This window comes from Arachis hypogaea, chromosome 16, assembly GCF_003086295.3.
Source record: "Arachis hypogaea cultivar Tifrunner chromosome 16, arahy.Tifrunner.gnm2.J5K5, whole genome shotgun sequence".
NCBI classification, from domain to species: Eukaryota; Viridiplantae; Streptophyta; class Magnoliopsida; order Fabales; family Fabaceae; genus Arachis; species Arachis hypogaea.
This window is the reverse complement of record NC_092051.1, coordinates 19,645,372-19,671,394: the sequence shown is the minus strand read 5'-3', so window position 1 is coordinate 19,671,394 and position 26,023 is coordinate 19,645,372. Positions and strand designations below refer to the sequence as shown.

Sequence of the window (26,023 nt, the reverse complement as noted above, 5' to 3'; positions counted from 1 at the left end):
TTTTTTTTTATTTTTTTTAAATCAAAACGGACCCTTTGAGTTCTTTGCTGCAATTCTCGCACAGTCCGATTTTGCTTTGGCAAGTCCCTCGGTCCGATTTGCATGTAAACTGACACCATACGAATGTAAAGTTCTCATCATCTCCATAACGCCATCCAGCACCAATATTAGTTCCATAATAAAATTAATTTCCGCAAAAAAATTATGTGATGCTATATATAGAAAATTAATTATTATAAAAATTAGTTAATAAAAAAAATTCTTGTGGCCTCTCACTACTTGTCAAACGCGCTCATACTTACTACTCAGTGGACTACTAATAAATTAATTTGGAAGTGATTTATAATTTACTAATAAATTTGTTGTTTCTTTTTCATTTTCTTAAATTAGACTGAAATTAATTAGTTAATATTCTTGTTTCCGTAGGCATAAATAAAATTCTGAATATACAAATTCGGTTTTCTAATTTTAAACAGGAGGAGCTAGATACAATGGCTTAAAATAAAAAGTTATTTAATGAAAAAACAAAAATATATAAATACAATAACTAACACAAAAAATGGTACTTTTTTGTTATTTAACATTATCAGTTTAACTGTTTCAATTCATACGGTATCACCAAAACAAGAAATTTAAAAACTAGTGTTGCATTCTTTATTACTCATGCATCAAAGAATGATTAATGGTTTTAATAATAATAATAATAATAATAATATGTAGGAAGAACTACTGAAGAAGTGGTGCCTGGTTTAAATAATTGAATATGATAACTTGTAACAAAAGAATATTTGTCAACATATGACAAATTAAAGAGCTATATATATTTATAAATAAAGTGTGAATTTATTTATTTATAATAAAAAGCTTTTTCAGCATCTATTTATTTATATTCGATTTAAGTAGGTTTTATTTTATCTTTTTCTTTAGGTTTGAAGTTGATTGCGTAGCTTCCATTCTATTTTCAAGTTTTGTAATTGTGTGAGAGTGTCCAACAAGTTAAAGTACTTTATTTTTATTTACTTAATTGTTTATCAACTGATGTTTTATTATAGTTTTTAAAATGTGATTTGTTCATGCATTTAGTTAAGATGCACTATTACAATGGACAAATTATGAATATGAGTCAGAGTCGCAATTGGATGTACAATAGACTAAGATCTGGTCGAAAGGGTTTAACTAGTAAATTTACAAAAAGGGTAGAAGAATTTATTTCTTTTGCTGAGAGATCAGCAGATTTGTCAAGTGGACAAATTAGATGCCCTTGTTCTAGGTATAAAAACAAGGTTTATATGAAATCTGAAGATGTAATAATCCATCTACATAGGAAAGGATTTGTTCATGATTATTGGCTTTGGACAAGTCATGGAGAAAATAACCCAACCTTATGTGAGATCCTAATAGGACGGGGGAGCTGGGAGTTGGGAGTTGGGAGTAGTGCACACCTTAATAGGACGGAGGAACTGATTTATGAAGCTTTTACTGGATTTGAGTTTGAAGGCCATGGTGATTATGAGGACGAAGAGTCTCCAAATGCTGATGCTAAGAATTTCTATGACTTGTTGCATGCCTCAAAAAGCCTTTATGGCCAAGATGTGAAAACCACACTGAATTTTCATTTACTGTGAGATTAATGACAATTAAATCTGAAGGAAATAGTGAATGGAAGACACAAGGAGATTCCTGTTAAAAGGATTCACCTCTTATTCCTAGGTTAAAACAATTATATGCTTCTTTGAGTTCTGCTCCACATATGAGTTGGCACCATGCACAACAGAGGAAACCAGGAGTACTATGTCACCCATCGGATGGGGAAGCAAGGAAACAATTTGATCTCAAGCATTCAGACTTTGCAGCTTGAACGAAGGAATGTGAGATTAGATTTATGTGCTAATGGATTTTTCCCTATAATCAATCAGCTACCCCTTACTCTTGTTGGGTTGTGATTGTGACTCCCTACAATCTTCCACCAAAACTATGCATGATCACACCATATATGTTCTTGACCTTAATAATTCCAGGTCCCCATAATTTCAAGGAAAAAATAGACGTTTATTTGCAACCGTTGATAGATGAGTTGAAGCTGTTATGGAATGAAGGTGTCATTACATATGACATATCTCAAAAGAAGAATTTTTTTATGAAAGCTGCACTCATGTGGACTAGAAACGATTTTCCTGCATATGACATGTTATTGGGTTGGAGCACTGCAGGTAAATTGGCATGTCCGTGTTGTATGAATCAATCAATTGCTTTTACTTTAAAACAAGGTGGTAAATGCTCTTGGTTCGATAGCCATCGTCAATTTTTGCCCTTGGATAATCCATATCAAAGAAATAAGGTTTCATTCTTAAAAAATCGAGTTGTGACAGCTCAAGCTCCAGTTAGATTGACAGGCGAGGAGGTTTGGCGAAGTGTTTGCAATCTTCCAAGAAGTACAAAATGTGAATCTTATTCATGTCTTGGTTTTGGTATTTCTCATAATTGGACAAAACGAAGTATATTTTGGGAGTTACCATATTGGAAAGGCAATTTGTTAAGACATAACTTTGATGTGATGCACATTGAAAAAAATGTCTTTGATAATGTCTTTAATAAGGTAATGGATATTAAAGACAAGAGAGACAATGTGAAAGTAAGAATGGATTTGAAGGAACTTTGCCGATGGAAGGATTTAGAGCTGCAATTGTTACCGAATAGAAAATACATGAAACCCAAAGCAAAATTCACTCCCTCTATGGAACAAAAAATGGCAGTTTATAAATAGGTTAGTGAGATTAAAATGCCAGATGGATATGCTTCTAATTTGCGTAGATGCATAAATATTCGAGAAGGAAAACTGTTTGGGATGAAGAGCCATGACTGTCATGTTTTTATGGAACGTTTGTTACCAATTGCCTTTACCAATCTTCAACTCCAAATCTGGAAACCTATAGCTGAATTAAGCAAATTTTTCAAGGATTTGTGCTCTACAATTTTGTACGCGGATGACTTGTTGTTGACAGAGCAAAATATTATCACCACCACATGTAAGTTGGAGCAAATTTTTCTCCAGAATTTTTTAACTGCATGCAGCATTTGCCCATTCATCTTCCGTATAAAGAAAGAGTGGGAGGTCCAGTCCAATATCGATGGATGTACCCATTTGAGAGGTATAACTTTAATTCAATGCTCTTAGTCATTTAATCTCAATCTTATAGCTGCCACTCTATGCTTACATGTTATGTTGCTTTAAGTACTTGAATAGATTAAAGCGAATGGTTAAAAATAACTCACGTGTTAAAGGATCCATTTGTGAGGCATACATGAGTCAAGAAACCTCTCATTTTTGCACTTATTATTTTGAGCCTCATGTACAATCAAGGAGAACTAATGTGGGCCGAAATGATGACGGTGGAGCCATCAACATTCAATTTTATCAATATTTAACCATCGTGGACGCGCATCTAGGATAATTAAGAGCCGATACTTAGAGGATAAGGAGTTGGTTGTTGCACATTTACATGTTCTACTTAATTGGGAAGAAGTTGAACAATACATCGAGTAAGATCACCAAATACTCCATTTTTATAGTTTAGTAGTCTTGTTTACGAGGTACTTATATATATATATATATATATATATATATATATATATATGAAATTTAGATATTTTGTGAAAGATTTGAGAGGTGAAAATCCAAATATCAGCCAAGATGAAACCAACCGAAGAATAACATTAGAATTTCCAACTTGGTTTGAGAATTATGTAAGTTTCCTAGCATTTCTTGTTAAATATTTTCATTTTTTAGTTATTAACACCTTGGATCTTTTCTAGATTCATGATAGCAGAAATTCAGTAATGAATCAAAGTCTACACCACTTGGCATGGAGTCCTAGTAAAAAAGTGCAAAGTTATTCTTGGTATATAGTAAATGGTTTTAAGTTTCACACAAAAAATTAGAGTGTGGTAAAAAGACTTTTAATGCTGGAGTTTGTGTTAAGGGAGATGATGACGGCAATGAGGTGAGCTATTATTATGGAGTAATTAAAGAAATCATTGAGATTGTATACTCTGGATGTGAATTGAATAGATTAGTGTTGTTTAAGAGTAAATGGTTTGATTGTACTCTTAATCGTGGAGTCAAGATTAATAAACAACTTGGCATTGTGGAGGTGTGTCACACTAGAGAATATTCAATATACGATCTTTTCATATTTGCTCAAAATGCAATTCAAGTTTATTATGTCTCATATCCTGAAATGATAAGAGAAAAGACCAATTGGTGGGTTGTTATCAGAACCAAATCAAGACGTACAGTTGATGATCGGTATACACTAGAACATGCATATTAAGATGAAACAACACCTGAAGAATTTGTAGGAAATGATGAACCATTAGGAAGTTTAAGAACTGAGGATGGTGCATACGAAGAAGTTTAAGTGAATGAAATAAATGTAGTTCACACAGATGATGGGGAGTTTGAGTTTGACAATGATTCTGAATATGACAGTGAAGATTAGATGGATACATTACTTGATGATAATGAAGAAGATAATAATGATGAGAATCAAAACAATATTGATGGTGATAGTGATAGTGAGGATTATTAGTCTATTGCTACCCCCAAAATCAAAGCTTTCTTCTCTTCTTCTCAACATAGGTTAACTTACTCTTCTCTTTTGTTTTGTGGAAAGGAACTAAATTGTATTTTGATGCCCTTGAGACCTTATGCACTTAATTTTAATTTGGTCTTTCAACTTCATTTCTATTTATTCTGTGTTAGTAGTTGTATGAGTGTAAGAGGAAGATAAAATAGAAATGAAGCAAATAGTATAGGAAGTGGAAGTAGAGAAATAACAGATAGAGATAGGTGAAGAATGCAAAAATTGCAGAGGGAATATCAGTGAGATAGTTCCCAAATTCACAAATCAATTGGTTTTATAGAGGCCAATCTCTCCACAAATTCCCACTCAATTCAATTCTTTTTCTACTTCCAAGTGAATAAATTGTTAATTGCTTATTTTATTGAAAGACTATTTATTTGAATTAATAATACATGTTGGTGCTTATTTTATCTGAAATTATGCAGATGCCTGACAGTGACAAAAGAAAAAGAAAACAAAAGATGACATCCAACAATAAAATAAAAAATGTAAAATTGACACGACTTGCTGAAAGTTTAGAAGAACCAATAACATCCAATTCTACCACTACTCCATCTGCTACAGCGGCTAATACACTTTCGTCATTAACTCCCAATCCAAGTACCTCTGAAAACGCTCAAACAGTGTCAAATCAAAGAGAGCAAGTACCTAAAAATGAAGTTGAAACCGAAGGCAATCAATTGGAGTGGTTATCTACTCCGGCGTCTCAAAAATTGACGTGGCGAAAATTGGCGAGTTAAGAAATTATTATAAGAAATACGTTGCAAGTACAGTTCTTAACCAACCAGAAATCCACGTATCAATTTAGAAGGGTTGTCACTAAATTTAAATTAAAATACTGGGAGTATGAATCTCAGGTCGTCTCCCAACGAGTTGCAGATAGATGTGCTATTTTATTAATCAGATGTTTTCAAAAATGGTTTGAGTTGAATAACAGGAAATTAAATTAGAGAATTTATGTAATGTTAAATAAAAACCTTGACTGGGAGTAGATTAGTTGGAAGCCCTATTCTTGTTGGAATACTCTCAAGATTAATTGATAATTAAGGGTTGTTCTGTTTAGTTATCCCTTACTAGGTAAGGGAAAGTCAAGCAAGTTGGAAAACTATTTCTATTCACAAATTCCAATCCGCTCAATTGAAAAGGATTGGTGTCAGTGACTAGAGGGCAATCCAACAATAAACTCAATTACAATTTTTCTTTTAAGCGTTCCAACTCAAGGTCTTCCTTTCAATCAACTCCCATCCAAGTTATGGAACTACTCGCTCATTGTGAATGTAGAATTCATAACATAAGAAAGGGAAATATAGAAAGACATGATAAATAATAATCAAGGGGATCAATTAAAAATAAAAATAGTTTTCGTATTAATAAATTCTAAAAATAATCCAATAATAATTCTGAGTAAACAAAGGACATGGAAGAGTAAGAGACAGGTAAAGAAAACAAACTAAAATGACGAAATCTTGCTGAGGTAATAACTCTTCTCAATATCCGAATGGGAAAAGCAATAAAAATAAAATCCTAAAAATTATGAATGTGTAGAGAGAAAACCTAGAGGAGTCAAAACTAGATCTAAAACTGAAAAAATTGTCTGTAATGAATGTTCTCCTTCGTTTCTACATGTTTCCTAACTCTAGTCTGCTTTTCTGGGCCGAAAACTGGGTCAAAACAGGGCCCAAAATCGCCCCCAACGAATTCTGCAGATCGCGCGTGTCACGCGATCGCGTCATTCATGCGGACGCGTCATCTGGCGTTTTGCCTTGCCACGCGTACGCGTCGTCCACACCTCCGCATCACTTGTGCAATTCCGATCCGCGCGGTCGCGTGAGCCATGCGTCCACGTCACTGCAATTTCCTCTATGTTGCGCGGTCGCATGAGTCATGCGTCCGCGTCACTTCTCGCTGGTCATCTTCTCAATTTCTTGTGTTCCTTCCATTTTTGCAAGCTTCCTTTTCAATCTCCAAATCATTCACGCCCTATAAAACCTGAAACAATTAACACACAGATCACGGCATTGAATGGAATAAAGGATAATTAAAATACATAATTAAAGGTCTCTAGGAAGCAAGTTTTCAATCATAGCATAAAATCAAGAAGGAAAACGTAAAACATGCGATTAGTATGAATAAGTGGGTAAAGAGTTGATAAAAATCACTCAATTAAGCACAAGATAAACCATGAAATAGTGGTTTATCAACCTCTCACACTTAAGAGAAGCTATAAAGGAGTGAAGAAAAATGATAGAGAGTATGCAATGCAACCTATCTATGTGAATGCAACTACATGCAAAATGTTTCTACCTACTTGGTTTAAAAGTAAATAAATTTTCCAAGAATAAATATGAACTGGATTTCACTAATTCAAATCATAAAAATGAAGTACAAATAGACTTGTAGAAGAAAATAGCTCATGAAAGCCGGGAACAAAGAATCGAGCATCGAACCCTCACTGGAAGTGTATGCACTCTAATCACTCAAGTGTTTTAGGTTCGATTCTCTCAATTCTCTACTAACCTTGCTTTCTAAGGCTTGCTCTTCATCTAACAATCAACATAAATTTAATACATAGATACACATATCAAGAGGTCTTTTAAGGGTTGTAATGGGGTTAGAGTTAAAGTAGGATTGTATTTGGCCAAGTGGACTAAAATCTGAATCCTTAATTAACTTAAACTTTCCACCTAACTTTAGACAATCCATGTAATCATAATGCAAAATTTAACTATCTATTAACCATGTTTTCCACATATTCATGCATTCTAATTTCAAGTACAACTCATATGCATTGCTACCAACATTTACTTTAGGGCATTTTGTCCTATTTTACTTATTTGCTCTTTTTCTTTTCTTTTTCTCTCTTTTTTTTTATATATGTATTTTTTTTCTTTTTCTTTTGTTTTTCTCAATGCATATGATTAAATTATTGGATGCATGAATCATGTCCTAAACATTTCTTTCACATTTTCAGAAAATTCTAACATACTCAATTTTCAAACCAAATGTTTCCAAATTCGACTTCCCCACACTTAATTCATGAGCACTCTCACTAGTCTAAGCTAACCAAGGATTCAAATTAAAGACATTATTGTTTTCCGATTAGAGTTAATGATGTGCTAAAGTAAAGAACAAAGGGATATAATAAGCTCAACATTGGTTTGCAAAGAATAATGAAAGGGTAAGGCCATATGAGTATGTAAGCTCAGTGAAACAAAGGCCTCAATCATGTAAGTGTATGCGTACATCAAACCATGGAAATATAGAATTGAGCAAGAAAATGATCACAATTTTAGAGAGAAAAACACACACCAAAAATAAAATATTGGTTGATAAAATGCAACCAATTCAAATAGGCTCAAAAATCTCACAGGTTTTATGTGTTCGAGCTCTAAACCATGTTCCAGTATAATATTTCTTCAAACAAGTGTAACATTAAATTTTATTCAAATTAGTGAAATGCTCTAAAAGGTTTCTTGAAAAAGAAAATATTACTTCAACCAAGTGGTAAAATATGCACGAAATCAAATAATCATGCAAATGCAACAACTAACAAGGAAAATAAACCATTGGTGTTGAGATAGAAGAGTAACTAACCCATGGAGATCAGTATCGACCTCCCCACACTTAAAGATTGCACCGTCCTCGGTGCATGCTAAGATGTGCAGGTGGACGGGTTGTTTCAACTGATGCTTTTCTTTAAGGATTGTGCAGATGAGCTTGTTTGTCTCCCCTTTTAGAAGTTTCTCCCTTTTTCCGTCTTCAGTGGCCAGCCTGAAAGAAGAGAAAAAGAAGAACAGTAACTCAGAAATAAAGATAAGAAAATAAATAAAATATGGGTTGGTTAATGCCAAGTAATAAAGGTCTCAATTACATGGTAGCTACAACATGCAAGTGAGAAAATAAATAGAAGCACATGGCAATTCAAGAGTGCAAAAAATTACAACAATAGGGAAGAGAGTGTGGGTAAGGAGATATAATATAAATTCATGCCAATACAAAAATAATACAAGTATAAAAGATTGGCATTGATTTAAATAATATTACCTAACTAGAATAAAACAAGTCACTGAGCACTAAAATAATACCAGAAAAGACACAACAGTTGAATATGAACAAGTGACACCAATGAAAAATAATAATTTTTAGAAAAGAAAAAAATATGCACAAAATTAAAATGCAATGAATGAAATATGCAAATAAATTAAGTAAAATAGAATGAAGGTGAAAAAGAATGAGAAGTGAAAGAAATAAAGTAAGAAAGAAAGAAGAAAGAAGAAAATATAGAAGAAATTAGGATTAGAAAAGAAAAGATAAGATAATTGGCGCTGATCAGGATAAGTTGTGCGGCGCAGGCGACGCGGTCGCGTGAGTGACGCGGACGCGTGGGTCACGCGATCGCGTGGCCTGATTTGTGCGATTGGCGCGAGTGCAGCCTCGCGTTCGCACAACTTTCTGTTTGAAATGCATTTTGCCAAAAATCTGGGTGACGCGTTCGCGTGGGTGACGCGATCGCGTGGATGGCCAAGATTGGAGGATGACGCGGACGCTTGGGGCACGCGTTCGCGTGGTAAGGCTTGTGCGTTTAGCGCCAGTCCAACCTTACTCCAGCACAACTTTCGGCCATGCACCCCTTTCACGTCGATTTTCAGGTTACGCGGCCGCGTGGGTGAGGCAGTCGCGTGGGAGGAAAATTTTTCCACCTGACGCGGTCGCGTCGATCGATTTGTGCCAAAGGCACGCCCCTAGCCACGCTCCTGCGTGACTCTGTTCGCTTTCTTAATCTTTCTGAGCCACCTGCGACGCGGACGCGTCATTGATGCGGTCGCGTCGCGTGAAAATTTTTTTTTAATTAATTAAAAATATGCAAATGCAGATGCAAGTTATATATGCGAATAAGGAGAAAAGTTATTGAAAAAGAAAACTACGAATAAAGAAAAGAACGATCGTACCATGGTGGGTTGTCTCCCACCTAGCACTTTTCTTTAACGTCTGTAAGTTGGACGCTCCACTAGCTCAGTCTTCGGCTATGTGTGGATCTTCCAAGAGGAAGATCTCGAGCTCCTTGTCTTTCTTCAACTTCTCGCCATGGTACAGCTTTAAACGATGTCCATTAACTTTGATGAGTTCAGAGCTTGAAGGATGACTAAGGTGAAAAACTTCGTACGGCTCGGCCTTCTCTACTCTATATGGACCTTCCCATCTTGATCTCAACTTGCCTGGCATGAGCCTCAGTCGAGATTTGTAAAGGAGGACTAAGTCCCCAGGTTGGAACTCTCTCCTCTTGATGTGCTTATCATGTACAGCATTCATCTTCTCCTTGTACAGCCTCGAGTTCTCATAAGCTTCTAGGCGAAGGCTCTCTAATTCTTGCAGTTGCAACTTCCTTTCAGCTCTAGCTTTCTCAAATCCCATGTTGCACTCCTTTACTGCCCAAAAGGCTTTGTGCTCTACTTCCACTGGGAGATGACAGGCTTTTCCATAAACTAGGCGAAAAGAACTCATTACAATGGGTGTCTTGTATGTTGTTCTGTATGCCTAGAGTGCATCTTATAGCCTGGTGCTCCAGTCTCTCCTATGAGGTTTGACTATCTTCTGCAATATACGCTTTATCTCTCTGTTAGACACCTCGGCTTGCCCATTAGTCTGAGAATGGTAGGCGGTTGCAACTTTATGAATTATCACATGCTTCTTCATTAATCCTGTTAGTCTCCTATTACAAAAATGGGTGCCTTGATCGCTCATGATTGCTCGTGGTGATCCAAAACGACAAATGATATGGTTTCTAACAAAGGAAACAACAGTGTTAGCATCATCAGTGCGGGTAGGAATTGCTTCCACCCATTTGGAAACGTAATCCGCAGCTAACAATATATAAAAATAACCATTAGAATTTGGAAATGGACCCATGAAGTCAATGCCCCAAACATCAAAAACTTCACAGAAAAGCATAATTTGTTGAGGCATCTCATCCCTCATGGATATATTACCAAATTTTTGGCATGAGAAACAAGATTTACAAAATTTAGCAGCGTCTCTAAGAAGAGTAGGCCACCAGAATCCAGAGTCTAAGATTTTTCTAGCTGTTCTTTGAGGGCCAAAATGTCCTACACTCTCAGATGAGTGGCAGGCCTCTAAAATGGATTGGAATTCTGATTGAGGCACATACCGTCTAATTACCTGGTCAGCGCCACATCTCCATAAATATGGGTCATCCCATATATAATATTTAGACTCGCTTTTCAGCTTGTCTCTTTGATACTTAGTAAAGTTTGGAGGAAAGGTGCGGCTAACTAGATAATTAGCTACAGATGCATACCAAGGGACTACCTCAGATACTGCTTACAGGTTATCAAATGGAAAATTATCAGCTATAGGAGTGGAGTCATTCTTAATATGCTCAAGGCGACTCAAGTGGTCTGCCATTAGATTCTGGTTACCACTCCTATCCTTAATTTCTAAATCAAATTCTTGTAGTGGCAGTATCCAACGTATAAGCCTTGATTTGGATTCCTTTTTAGCTAATAGATACTTTAGAGCTACGTGGTCGGAGTACACTACTACTTTTGTACCAAGTAAATAGGCTCGGAATTTATCCAGAGCAAAAACAATAGCAAGAAGCTTTCTCGGTAGTAGTGTAATTAGACTGAGCGGCATCTAAAATTTTAGATGCATAAACAATTACAAAGAGGTCCTTACTTTCACGCTGAGCCAGTGCTGCACCTACTGCATGGTTGGAGGCGTCGCACATTATTTCAAAGAGCTGGCTCCAGTCTGATTCTCTCACAATTGGAACTTGAGTCAGGGCAGTCTTCAACTTATCAAACGCTTGTTTGCAGCCCTCACTGAACTCGAACTCAATATCTTTCTGCAGTAGTCTGAACTTGAGACATAGATAGGTTGCATACATAGTCTGGACTCAATATCTTTCTACAAGTCAAAGGAAGCTAAAACTGGACTTGGCAGGAGAAAGGTACATTTATATAGAATAAATGTACATAACAATTAAACTACTTATTAATAGAATAAGAAAATAGATACTTATTCAGAATATACATAATAAAGAATATAATGATTGAATAAGAAATTAATTATTATTTCTTAAAAAATAAACAAATCCTGAAAATCTTTATTAATTTGTTTTGAATGGGTCTAATTAGTTATTATTATATCTCAATCTCAATGATATATATTTCTGATTAGTTATTAGTAGTTTTTAAGGGTATTTTAGCATTTTTTGGTAATTTCTGATTAGTTATTAATTTGTAATATTCCATTGTTCATTTAATTTATTGATGTCCACTACAAGAAGATTTCACTCCTTTGGTGCTTAATCTGTTGTCATCAACAGATTTTGTTTTGTGGGGATAGATTTACTTCCTTAACAAATTTTTTAGATTTAGGATAAATTTATTCTGTTTTTACTATTAGAATATGGCCTTATTATTCTAAGTTTACTTCCTTAACATTATACAAGACTGCAATAATTTTATTTTTTGAAGTTAACCTCTTATATTGTATTCCGATTGATATTAAGTAATATCTACAGATTTTTACCTTCACCTACCGCGGCTCATGCAATTTCGGACATTATTAAAGGGCATTACTCTCAGCCGTGGCCTTCATAAAGAAATACCAGATGCTACTAGGAAATTTTGGTGGAAAAAAATTGAAGTAGGTTTTAAAGAAACATTTAATCTTTGGTAGATTAAAAATTAGTTCTAAATTTGAAAAATATAATACATATCAACTTATAACTATTCTTACTTGTGTTGATTATCCAGAGCAAACATCAGTTTTTTCTCCCGATCTTCATTGGGCTCGAAAAAATTTTGAGAAGCTAAGTGCGGCTTTACTAAAAAATTTGTTGGGAAAAGCTCGTGTAAGTCGTGTCAAACCTCAATGGATAGGAAATGTTGTGTGGGATGCTCTCTGTGTTTATTGGAATACTGACGCTAGGTTTCTACAAAAGAGCGCGCAAGGCAAGTTAAATCGAGCATCTGATTGTAGCGGATTTGGAGCGGCTCTTCGTATTGCTGGCTCAATTTCCGTTATCCAACACAAAGCTAATATGGTGATGTTATAGAAAAACTTAGATCTTTTATGTTATAATTTTATACACTTCAATTAGTAGTTGATACTCATAGGTTTTTTAATTTATATGTTTGGTAGAAAAAATCATTAAAGAGCACTCCAACACGGTTAGAATTATTTGCGAAAACCCACAAACAAAAGGATGAGACATGGATGAATAAGAAATCAAAACATGTTGAAGTGAGTCTATCTTAATCAAAATTTATATCTCTCCATCTGTATGTATTATTTTAATATTGCATTAGGACTAGTGTTTCAGCTCATAGGGTTGTAACATCCAATAGAAAGAGGCCTTGCAAGTTGTAATTAAACTATAAATATAAGAGGGAATGAAAATATCATGTTAGTTTAATTACAACTTGCAAGGCCTCAACACTAATCCTATGAGCTGAAACATTAGTCCTAATGCAATATTAAAATAATACATAGAGAGAGAAATATATATTTTGATTAAGATAGATTCACTTCAACATGTTTTGATTTCTTATCCACCATGTCTCATCCTTGTGTTTGTAGGTCTTCGCAAATGATTATAACGGTGTTGGAATCTTCTTTAATGACTTTTTATACCAAACATATAAATTAAAAAATCTATGAATATCAGCTACCAATTAAAGTGTATAAACTTATAACATAAAAGATCTAAATTTTTCTATAACATCACCATATTAGCTTTGTATTGGGTAACGAAAATTAAGCCAACAGTATGAAGAGTCACTCCAAATCCGCTGCAATCAGATGCTCGATTTAACTTGCCTTGCGTACTCTTTTGTAGAAACCCAGCGTTCAATATTCCAATAAGCACAGAGAGCATACTACACAACATCTCATATCCATTGAGGTTTGACACGACTTGCACGAACTTTTCCCAACAAATTTTTTAGTAAAGTCGCACCTCGCTTCTCAATTTTTTCGAACCCAATGAAGATTTGGAGGAAAAAACTGATGTTTACTTCAGGATAATCAACACAAGTAAGAATAGTTATAAGTTGATATATATTATATTTTTCAAATTTAGAACTAATTCTTAATCTACCAAAGATTAAATGTTTCTCTAAAACCTACTTCGAACTTTTCCCACCAAAATTTCCTAGTAGCATTTGGTATTTTTTTTCCACGAAGGCCACAGCTGAGAGTAATGCCCTTTAATAATGTCCGAAATTGCATGAGCCGCGGTAGGGGAAGGTAAATATATGTAGATATTACTTAATATCAATCGGAATACAATATAAAAGATTAACTTCAAAAAATAAAATTATTGTAGTCTTATATGGTGTTAAGGAAGTAAACTTAGAATGATAAGACCCTGTTCTAATAGTAAAAACAGAATAAATTTATCCTAAATCCAAAAAATTTGTTAAGAAAGTAAATTTATCCCCACAAAATACAAAATAGAATCTGTTGATGACAACAGATCAAGCACCAAAGGAGTGAAATCTTCTTATAGTGAACATCAATAAATTAATGAACAATGACATATTACAAATTAATAACTAATCAGAAATTATTAAAAAATGCTATAATACTCATAAAAACTACTAATAACTAATCAGAAATATATATCATTGAGATTGGGATATAATAATAACTAATCAAACCCATTCAAAACAAATTAATAAAGATTTTCAAAATTTGATTATTTTTTAAAAATAGTAATTACTTTCTTATTCAATCATTATATTCTTTATTATTTATACCTGAATAAATATCTATTTTCTTATTCTATTAATAAGTAGTTTAATTGTTATGTACATTTATTCTATATAAACGTACCCTTCTCTTGCAAAGTCCAGTTTTAGCTTCCTTTGACTTGTCTCAATATTTGAAGACGCGTGAGTAGATAACCACTCCAATTTGATTGCCTTCGGTTTCAACTTCATTGTTAGGTACTTGCTCTCTTGGATTTGACACTGTTTGAGCATTTTCAGAGATACTTGGATTGGGAATTAATGACGGAAGTGTATTGGCCGCTGTAGCAGATGAAGTAGTGGTAGAATTGGATGTTTATTGTTGGAGGTCATCTTTTGTTGGAGGTCATCTTTTGTTTTTTTTTCTTTTGTCACTGTCAGACATCTACATAATTTCAGATAAAATAAGCACCAACATGTATTATTAATTCAAATAAATGGTCTTTCAGTAAAATAAGCAATTAACAATTTATTCACTTGGAAGTAGGAAAAGAATTGAGTGGGAATTTGTGGAGAGATTGGCCTCTATAAAACCAATTGATCTGTGAATTTGGGAACTATCTCACCGATAGTTTCTCATCTGTGATTTTTGTATTCTTCAACTATCTCTATCTGCTATTTCTCCACTGCCACTTTCTATACTATTTGCTCTATTTCTGTTCTGTCTTCCTCTTTCACTCATACAACTACTAACACAGAATAAATAGAAATGAAGTTGAAAGACCAAATTAAAATTAAGTGCATAAGATCTCAAGGGCATCAAAATACAGTTCAATTCCTTCCCACAAAACAGAAGACAAGTGTAAGTTATAACCTACGCTGAGAAGAAGAGAAGAAAGCATTGATTTTGGGGGCAGCAATAGACTAATAATCCTCCCTATCACTATCACCATCAACATTGTTTTGATTCTCATCATTGTTATCTTCTTCATTATCATCAAGCAATGTACCCATCTGATCTTCACTGTCATATTCAGAATCATTGTCAAACTCAAACTCCCCATCATCTGTGTGAACTACATTTATTTCATTCACTTAAACTTCTTCGTATGCACCATCCTCAGTTCTTAAACTTCCTAATGGTTCATCATTTCCTACAAATTCTTCAGGTGTTGTTTCATCTTAATATGCATGTTCTAGTGTATACCGATCATCAACTGTACGTCTTGATTTGGTTCTGATAACAACCCACCAATTGGTCTTTTCTCTTATCATTTTAGGATATGGGACATAATAAACTTGAATTGCATTTTGAGCAAATATGAAAAGATCGTATCTTGAATATTCTCTAGTGCGACACACCTTCACAATGCCAAGTTGTTTATTAATCTTGACTCCACGATTAAGAGTACAATCAAACCATTTACACTTAAAACAACACTAATCTATTCAATTCACATCCAGAGTATACAATCTCAATGATTTCTTTAATTACTCCATAATAATAGATCTCCTCATTGCCGTCATCATCTCCCTTAAAACAAACTCCAGCATTGAAAGTCTTTTTACCAACACTTCAATTTTCTGTATGAAACTTAAAATCATTTACTATATACCAAGAATAACTTTGCACTTTTTTACTAGGACCCCATGCCAAGTGGTGTAGACTTTGATTCATTACTAAATTTCTGCTATCATGAATCTAGAAAAGATCCAAGGTGTTAATAACTAACTTACAAAAATAAAAATATTTAACAAAAAAATGCTAGGAAACTTACATAATTCTCAAACCAAGTTGGAAATTCTAATGTTATTCTTCGGTTGGTTTCATCTTGGCTGATATTTGGATTTTCACCTCTCAAATCTTTCACAAAATATCTAAATTTCATATAAATATACATATATATAAGTACTTCGTAAATAAGACTACTAAACTATAAAAATGGAGTATTTGGTGATCTTACTTGATGTATTGTTCAACTTCTTCACAATTAAGTAGAACCTGTAAGTGTACAGCAACCAACTCCTTATCCTCTAAGTATCGGCTCTTAATTATCCTAGATATGCGTCCACAATGGTTGAATATTGATAAAGTTGGAAATTGAATATTGATGGCTCCACCGTCATCATTCCGGCCCACATTAGTTCTCCTTGATTGTACATGAGGCTCAAAATAATAAGTGCAAAAATAAGAGGTTTCTTGACTCATATATGCCTCACAAATGGATCCTTCAACACTTGATTTATTTTTAACCATTCGCTTTAATCTATTCAAGTACTTAAAGCAACGTAACATGTAGGCATAGAGTGGCAGCCATAAGATTGAGATTAAATGACTAAGAGCATTGAATTAAAGTTATACATCTCAAATGGTACATCCATCGATATTGGATTGGACCTCCCACTCTTGCTTCATACGAAAGATGAATGGGCAAATGCTCCATGCAGTTAAAAAATCCTGGAGGAAAAATTTGCTCCAACTTACATGTGGTGGTGATAATATTTTGCTCCATCAACAACAAGTCATCCGCGTACAAAATTGTGAAGCACAAATCCGTTTGCTTAATTCAGCTATAGGCTTCCAGATTTGGAGTTGAAGATTGGCAAAGGCAATTGGTAACAAACGTTCCATAAAAACATGACAGTCATGGCTTTTCATCCTAAACAGTTTCTCTTCTCGAATATTTATGCATCTACGCAAATTAGAAGCATATCCATCTGGCATTTTAATCTCACTAACCCATTTATAAACTGCCCTTTTTTGTTCCATAGAGAGAGTGAATTTTGCTTTGTGTTTCATTTATTTTCCATTCGGTAACAATTGCAGCTCTAAATCCTTCCGTCGGCAGAGTTCCTTCAAATCCATTCTTACCTTCACATTGTCTTTAGTGTTGTCTTTAATATCCATTACCTTATTAAAGACATTATCAAAGACATTTTCCTCAATGTGCATCACATCAAGGTTATGTCTTAACAAATTGTCTTTCCAATATGGTAACTCCCAAAATATAAACCAAGACATGAACAAGATTCACCTTCTGTACTTCTTGGAAGATTGCAAACACTTCGCCAAACCTCCTCGCCTGACAATCTAACTGGAGTTTGAGCTGTCACAACTCAATTTTTCAAGAATGAAACCTTATTTCTTTGATATGGATGATCCAAGGGAAAAAATTGACGATGGCTATCTAACCAAGAGCATTTACCACCATGTTTTAAAGTAAAAGCAATTGATTGATTCATACAACACGGACATGCCAATTTACCTGCAGTGCTCCAACCTGATAACATGTCATATGCAAGAAAATCGTTTATAGTCCACATGAGTGCAGCTTTCATCAAAAACAACTTCTTTTGAGATATGTCATATGTAATGACACCTTCATTCCATAACAGCTTCAACTCATCTATCAACGGTTGCAAATAAACATCTATTTTTCCCTTGGGATTATGGGGTCCTGGAATTATTAAGGTCAGGAACATATATGGTGTGATCATGCATAGTTCTGGTGGAAGATTGTAGGAAGTCACAATCACAAACCAACAAGAGTAAGGGGTAGCTGATTGATTATATGGGGAAAATCCATCAGCACATAAACATAATCTCACATTCCTTCGTTCAGCTGCAAAGTCCGAATGCTTGAGATCAAATTGTTTCAACGCTTCCCGTCCGATGGATGACATAGTACTCCTGGTTCCCTCTGTTGTGCACAGTGCCAACTCATATGTGGAGCAGAACTCAAAGAAGCATATAATCATTTTAACCTAGGAATAAAAAGCAAGTACTGAATCCATTTCATAGGAATCTCCTTGTGTCTTACATTCACTATTTTTGCATCATACCGTGGTGCACCACAAAACTTGCATTCCTTTAAATCTTTGCAATCTTTCGCATAGAACATGCAACCATTAATGCAACAATCAATCTTTCCTGAAGTTAACCCCAGTTTAGAAACTATTTTTTAGTTTCATAGAAGTTTTTTGGAATTACATTATCTTTCAGGTGGGTCTCTCTCATGAGTTGAAGCAGTTGATCGATAGATCGTTTCGAAATATTTCCTACAGATTTAATTGTCATTAATCTAACAGCAAATGAAAGTTCAGTATGGTTTTCACATCCTGGCCATAAAGGCTTTTTTGATGCATGCAGCAAGTCATAGAAATTCTTAGCATCAGCATTTGGAGACTCCTCGTCCTCAGAATCACCATGGCCTTCAAACTCAAATCCTGTAAAAGCTTCATAAATCAGCTCCTCCGTCCTATTAAGGTGTGCACTACTCCCAGCTCCCTCGTCCTATTAGGGATCTCACATAAGGTTGGATTATTTTCTCCATAACTTGTCCAAAGCCAATAATCAGGAACAAATCCTTTCCTATATAGATGGATTATTACATTTTCAGATTTCATATAAACCTTGTTTTTACACCTAGAACAAGGGCATCTAATTTGTCCACTTGACAAATCTGCTGATCTCTCAGCAAAGGAAACCCCTTTTGTAAATTCACTAGTTAAATCCTTTCGACCATGTCTTAGTCTATTGTACATTCAATTGCGACTCTGACTCATATTCATAACATGTCCCATTGTAATAGTGCATCTTAACTAAATGCATGAACAAATCACATTTTAAAAACTACAATAAAACATCAATTGATAAACAATTAAATAAATAAAAATAAAGTACCTTAACTTGTTGGACACTCTCACACAATTATAAAACTTGAAAATAGAATGAAAGCTACGCAATCAACTTCAAACCTAAAGAAAAAGATAAAATAAAACCTACTTAAATTGATTATGAATAAATAGATGCTGAAAAAGCTTTTTATTATAAATAAATAAATTCACACTTTATTTATAAATATATATAGCTCTTTAATTTGTCATATGTTGGCAAATATTCTTTTGTTACAAGTTATCATATTCAATTATTTAAACCAGGCACCACTTCTTCAGTTCTTCTTCCTACATATTATTATTATTATAATTAATATTAAAACCATTAATCATTCTTTGATGCATGAGTAATAACGAATGCAACACTAGTTTTTAAATTTCTTGTTTTGGTGATATCGTATGAATTGAAACAGTTAAACTGATAATGTTAAATAACAAAAAAATACCATTTTTTGTGTTAATTATTGTATTTATATATTTTTGTTTTCCCATTAAATAACTGTTTATTTTAAGCCATTGTATCTAGCTCCACCTGTTTAAAATTAGAAAACCGAATTTGTATATTCAGAATTTTATTTATGCCTACGGAAACAAGAATATTAACTAATTAAGTTCACTCTAATTTAAGAAAAAGAAAAAGAGACAACAAATTTATTAGTAAATTATAAATCACTTCCAAATTAATTTATTAGTAGTCCACTGAGTAGTAAGTATGAGCGCGTTTGACAAGTAGTGAGACGCCACAAGAATATTTTTTTATTAACTAATTTTTATAATAATTAATTTACTATATATAGCAGCATATAATTTTTTCGTGTTGGTAAGAAGCTGAAGAATAAGTACTTTACTCGGTGAGGACCATTCTATTGATTCTTAACACTATTCTTGTAACAAAAGAATATTTGCCAACATATGACAAATTAAAGAGCTAATTCCTAATGCGATAAGCTGTTTCTATTACAGTTAATCATCCTTGTTGAAGCTGAAACATAAACACAAATTATGAAATAGTTTGGGGAAAGCAATCAAATAGCAGGGGAAGGGGAAGATGAAGATTGATTAAGACGAGCCGAACTTGTTGATAAGTTCATTGGCTATGTGAATTGAATGTAGTGGTGACAGTGAAGAAGGAAAGTTGTCAAAGCAAAGAAAAGGAAGAAGAAGTACTTGCCTAAGAAAGTGGGGGACTCTGCTCTCTGTTGAAGTTGCTGGCTTAATTTAGTTGTGCATGTAAGGCAAAGTGGCTTAATTTCCATTCAATTTTATTTGTCAGTCACTACTTAAAACATAACTGAATAAATATATCTGGATAAAATTCTATCTATCTAGATACATTGATTTATGTATCAAAGTGTTGATGTCAGTTACAAATCAAAAGGAAATGGGAATAACAAATTTCAAACAAATAATTTCCATTCATGTTTGAGCTGAACAAAAAATGTACATAACAAGGCAGAACATTTTTCTTGATTACACATTCCAAAACTATTGAAAACTCATTGCAATAAACATAAATGACGAATAAAAATAGCAAGTCTTGTGGAAATTGAAGTACATCAATTTCTACAGAAAATGGACAAATAAAATATGAGAACAAGCATAAAGGAAGCAGATGCTCAGAAAGCAATGACTTACAGTGATGGTATCATAGTAGTTCCATCCAACCTCAGATGACAATCTACCAAGCAAGCAGAATTTGTGTCCCTTTTGAAGCCTTAGAACCCTGATTCCATTTATTAGTTTAATCATCAGTATTCATAACAGGAAGGATAAATAATTAAGATAATTATGAGTAATACTTACTGAAGGATGTGAAATTCCACTGCACCAATATCATGTTTGCACAAAACTCGTATCTTAAATATCAAGAATGTGAAATTCCACTCAAGGAAAAGTATCAAAAAGCTAAAGTACTAAACAGGAATCAAACTTTCATAACAAGCTAAACTACTAAACAGGAATCAAACTTTCACAACAAGCTAAACTACTAAACAGGAATCTCATAAAATTAATTTGTACCCGCAACAAGCACAAATCGATTCAGTCTCGTATCAGACAAGTACAGCAACACAACGTTAACCTAAAGCTGCAATGTCCATCGACACAATATGCTGCAAACCCATGGAGAGTTGCAGACTACCAGTTTTATCCTAAATGCAAAATAGCTCCATTTTAATAACCCTTCTCAGTGCTCTCCACCCATGCATCTCCCACTACACAAACACTAGCAATTATTTCCCTATTACAAAGTGAACAATACAATTGAAATGCAAGAAAAAAACAAACAATTAGGTAATTCTAACCAAAGGTATGTACTATGTAGTAGATATTTGAAAGAGAAAATAAAAGTTAAAATTCTAACCACAATAAAAATATACAAAAAAATTAAATAATCACTAAATGTGGATTCAACCGCAGCCGTCAATCCATATCATATTTAAACCCTAGAAAACAAATGTAAAATTCATGTATCTGTGCATGCAAAATAAACATCATTATAATAAGTGCATGCAAAATTTGCTGATTATAGTGAAGAAGAATGACGGGATCCCAAAAAGGGGAAGGGGGAGCAGTGATGTTTAGAATATCTTTCTATATTTTGGATCGTACTTTTGCTATGAGGTCTCTTCTGAGTATTTTTCCTGAAGCTGTCTTAGGAACACTGCTGATGACTGCTCACTTCTAAACCTGCAATGCACACATTCCAACCATTCAGATAGGATCAATTATGTTTATCAAAAACTGATTAGCAATAATAATGTTTATGTTAATTAACCTGATTAGCAATAAACTTCTGAACATTTTGTTCAGTGAGTGAAGTGTTGGGTGAACGAACAACAAGGGCAATTGGAATCACACCAGCCTCATCATCTAGATATCTAAACACAAATTAAACTAATTAATTAACCCAATTATTAGCATAATAATTAAATATTAATTTGTTACTTACGGGATGACAACAGCATCTAATATTTGAGGGTGAGAAACGAGAAGTCCTTCAAGTTCTGCTGGTGCATATTAATATTAACAAAGTTAATTACACAATCATGAATAACAAACATCTATTTAATATGACTAATAGTTTCATTATCTATAGTTAATTTGATGGTTATGTACCTGAAGACCTTTATACTCGATGAGTTCTTTGAGATTGAGCAAACTGACCAGCGATGGAGGAATCCAACTGACGGCGCTTCGATCTGCAAGTCCATGACGATGAAGACGAAGACGATTTAGAGAAGACGGCCACGAAGAAGCCTACAAGGCCAAAGGCGACGAGGAGGAGGAGAAGAGGATCGACGGCCAAGAGCTTCGAGCTGACCCTCTGTCGTCAATGCCGGCTGCGAGGCACCCTCTGGCTGACGAGAAGAGTTCGGCAACGGCGGTGGCTGCTGCTGGTGGTGGCTGAGAGAGAGAGAGAGGGGCTGCTGGCTGAGAGAGAAAGAGGGGTAGCGCCGTAGTGGGTTAGCCGGTTGGGTTTTTGGGGGAGAGAGGAGTATTTATAGTCTCTTTTTGTTTTTTTTTTTAAATTATAATTCTGAAAACCGTTAAAAAACCGTCCGGTTCATCGGTTTACCGTCGGTTCGACTAGTTTTTTCGTCGGTTTTTTGTCAAGTGGTTTTTTACATCAACCGGACTGACTATAAGACCGGTTCCCAATTAATCCGGTCAAATTAGTCGGTTCGGTTCGATTTTTAGAACACTGGTTTTGGTTGCTAAATCGGTCGCTAAATAAAAAAATAGCGACCGATTTTATTTTGGTTGTATTTAAAATTATTTGGTTGCTAATTCGGTTGCTATTAGCGACCGAACTTATTGGTCGCTAAAATCGGTCACTGAATGTAATTTAGCGACCGATTTAACGACCAATATTGATTTGGTCTTGAAAATTCTATATCGGTCGCTATTAGTAACCAATTTTTTCGGTCGCTATTCCAATACTTTCTTGTAGTGTAGGCATTAATATATGTATGTTTTGTCTGTCAACTCTTGCTTAATTTTAAATTCAATTTAGTTAGCTAATATTTTAAGGATAATAAATTTTAAGAAAAAGTATAAGTGATTAATTACATGTGCAATTAACTTGAAATTATTTTTTTAAATTTTAAAAAAATTAATTTCAAAATTTTTTAAATTTAAATTTGCATTTAAAAAACCTCTTTTCATAAGAAACGGCGCAGAGCCATTTTTCTCATATTTTGATATGACGTTGTTTCTACTCTCTCCCTACGTGATTTGCCTCCTCCATATCGCGTCATGCCGTTATTCTCAACTCTAGACTCATGACAGAGTTTACAGAGGTTTAGAAAGTTTGAAAAATGGTTGAGAACTTAAAAATTTATTTTTCAGTAAAACAGGGATGGTCATGTATGCATACGTATTTTCGCGTATGCATGAGTGTAAACTTGCAAATCTCGCATATGCGGACCACTTTCGCGTGCGCAGGGATGTTGGGCAGAACGAATACTCGTGTATGCATGACATGTGCCCGCGTACGCATGAGTGTCAAAAGACATATTCGCATACGCGAGCAACTTTTACGTACGCGGGAGCACTTAGTCAAGCCAAATGCTCGCGTACGCATGAGTGTTTTCGCGTACGCATGCATACCAAGTTTTCAAAAAGCTGATATGCTACATAATTCAGTTTTTCATCCCAATTTTTAAACTTTTATACCTTTTGTACAACATTCATTTTTCAATCATTCTTGAACCATTGAAAAGATTGTCAGATAAATTTTCATAAAAGTCTACTTTCGTTAAATTCTCAACTCCGATGATCGAGTTACGATCAGTTGAAATTAGTCAAAAATCAGTTTTTGCCTAAAAACAGAATTTATCAATTTTTCCAAAGGTTCACAAGCCACCTCAATTTCTACTCAATCGAATGACCCCTGAACCATCTAATTCAATCATTTACAATCAACCAAGTTCAAACCTACTCAATTAACACATTACAAACTCTACATCATCAACTTCACATCTCAATTTCAAGCCTAATATTCCAATAACTTACCGGACTTACCTTTCACAGCCTCCGACCCAAAATTCACGGCCTTTGGCCTAACATTCATCAATTCAACTCATAATTCATAAATACACAATCATCAACCAAATTTAATTTTTAACAATACATCAATTACACATATTCATTCCATTCAATACACAATTCAAACCTATTCCTAGGGGCATCGAGCCTAGGATTTCATGCCACATTACAGGTATTTAAATGAAACTTAAATCATACCTTTAGGAAGCCAAGATCGACCCTCAATTTTGGATTTCACCAAGGTTAGGCTCTAACTTTCACCTCCACCAAGCTCAGCACCACCAATGATCAATTCAAAGCTTCTACTCAATTTACACTAATTTCACATAATATTCACAATATTTAATAACTAGGACTTTGTAAAATTTCATAAACACATGGAAAAAAATGGTTTTTATCTTTACCCACTGAATTTGGTGATGAAATTTAGCTGTAGCTTATACTAGAGTACCCCTAAACCATCAAAATCACAAATTTTTCAATACCCAAAGCTCAAACTCAAATTTGCCATATATAGCGAAAATGGGATAAGAAAATTCGAAATTTTTACCAATCTATTTGGATAGAAATGTAGAGCACGAGATGGGCTTCGCGTGGCCATAAACGATGTGGCGGTCGAAACTCCGGAGAGAAAGCTATGGTAGTTTGAAGAAGGAGGTGAATAGTAATAATGGTTTCACTTTTACCCCTTTCCTCTTTTAGGGCATGGTTTATGTTTGAAATGAATGGAGAGTGTATGTGCTAAGGGTAGGTTGAGTAAGGGTGCAAGTGAGTGGGTCTTGGGCCCAATTGGGTCTGATTCACTCGTTTTAGCCCGTTTGCCTAATTTTGAACCAAAACCTTTAAGATTAATGTTTTAATTTGTATTCGAATTATTTTAACTTTCCAAATTATAAATTCTAATTTTTTAACCCTCTCCACTCATAATAAATTTTCTCTGTTGCAGTACCGGACAGATTTAAGCTGATACTACCAGTTATAACACCAATATGCATTTTTACGAAGAAAACTATGTTTTCTTACTCGAAAAAATCCTTTGAATCCAAATATCATCGTTAAATTTTCAAATTACGGCCGCTAAATTTTTTAACCCTTTTTGCCCATATTTAATTAATTACTTGTTTAATTATGGTTTAATCGAATTTTTACACATTTTGTGCCTATTTTTTCTGTTTTTCCTCCAATTATTACTGGTAATGATTTGACTTGACAAATTCGACACCTAAACCGTCAATAAATTTGTCGGTAAAGTCGACGCTAATGTGCAACATTAAATCCGACAGTATTCAGCATTTTTCTTGTAGTGGTCAGCTCCAAGACGACGGTTAGGGGTATCTGTAAGAGAAAAAATATTTTATAAAAACTCTTGTAATTAAAAAATATGTGAAAAAATAGAATTAAAATTAATGCATTCAAAGATATTGAAAATTTTGAATTTATAAAAAAAAAAGAGAAAAAACTAGTGAAGGAACTAGTTTGGTACACGACATTCAATTTTAGAGACTAAAATGAGTCACTTAATGCAAAATGAAGGACTAATTTGGTGCATCTACAATGATGTCATAGCGAATGATGTAACGACCCAACTTCTAGCATGTCATGACCAATGCTAGCTGACAAGCACTACTACACGGTTTTTCCTAGAGGCTCTAGACCTTATATTAAATATTTACATATGAGCTTGTAGCGCTAGTCGAGATTGCGTGTCAGATATATAGATATAATGAAATAGGTAACAGATAAATAGATAATATATACATAAAACATAGAAAATACAGAAAGCATAGTAATATCATACATATATGCTCGAAAGCTCATTTAGTACATCATAATTCACACCGGGTTATGTCGTTGCTTATTCATGAAAATATTTACAGACTCCATATTTATACTAACAGGTCTCGACTCACAAGAGTCACTCTAGTTTGGAACCTG

General features: G+C 34.2%; 1 long non-coding RNA gene across 14 annotated transcripts; it reads right to left on the bottom strand.

Annotated features, from left to right (window-relative positions):
* Positions 1-7,470: 7,470 nt before the first annotated feature.
* On the bottom strand, positions 7,471-22,511 carry LOC112758291 (uncharacterized). Of its 14 annotated transcripts, XR_011873975.1 has the most exons (9): positions 22,157-22,510; positions 21,990-22,047; positions 21,816-21,918; positions 21,650-21,727; positions 20,843-20,861; positions 20,675-20,762; positions 20,211-20,283; positions 19,047-19,120; positions 8,276-8,414 (listed from the first exon to the last, which is right to left on the bottom strand). It is a non-coding gene; the product is annotated as an uncharacterized lncRNA (long non-coding RNA). The 14 variants fall into 14 exon arrangements; XR_011873973.1 differs by lacking the exon at positions 20,843-20,861; XR_011873974.1 differs by lacking the exons at positions 8,276-8,414; positions 20,843-20,861 and adding an exon at positions 14,353-14,807.
* Positions 22,512-26,023: the final 3,512 nt, after the last annotated feature.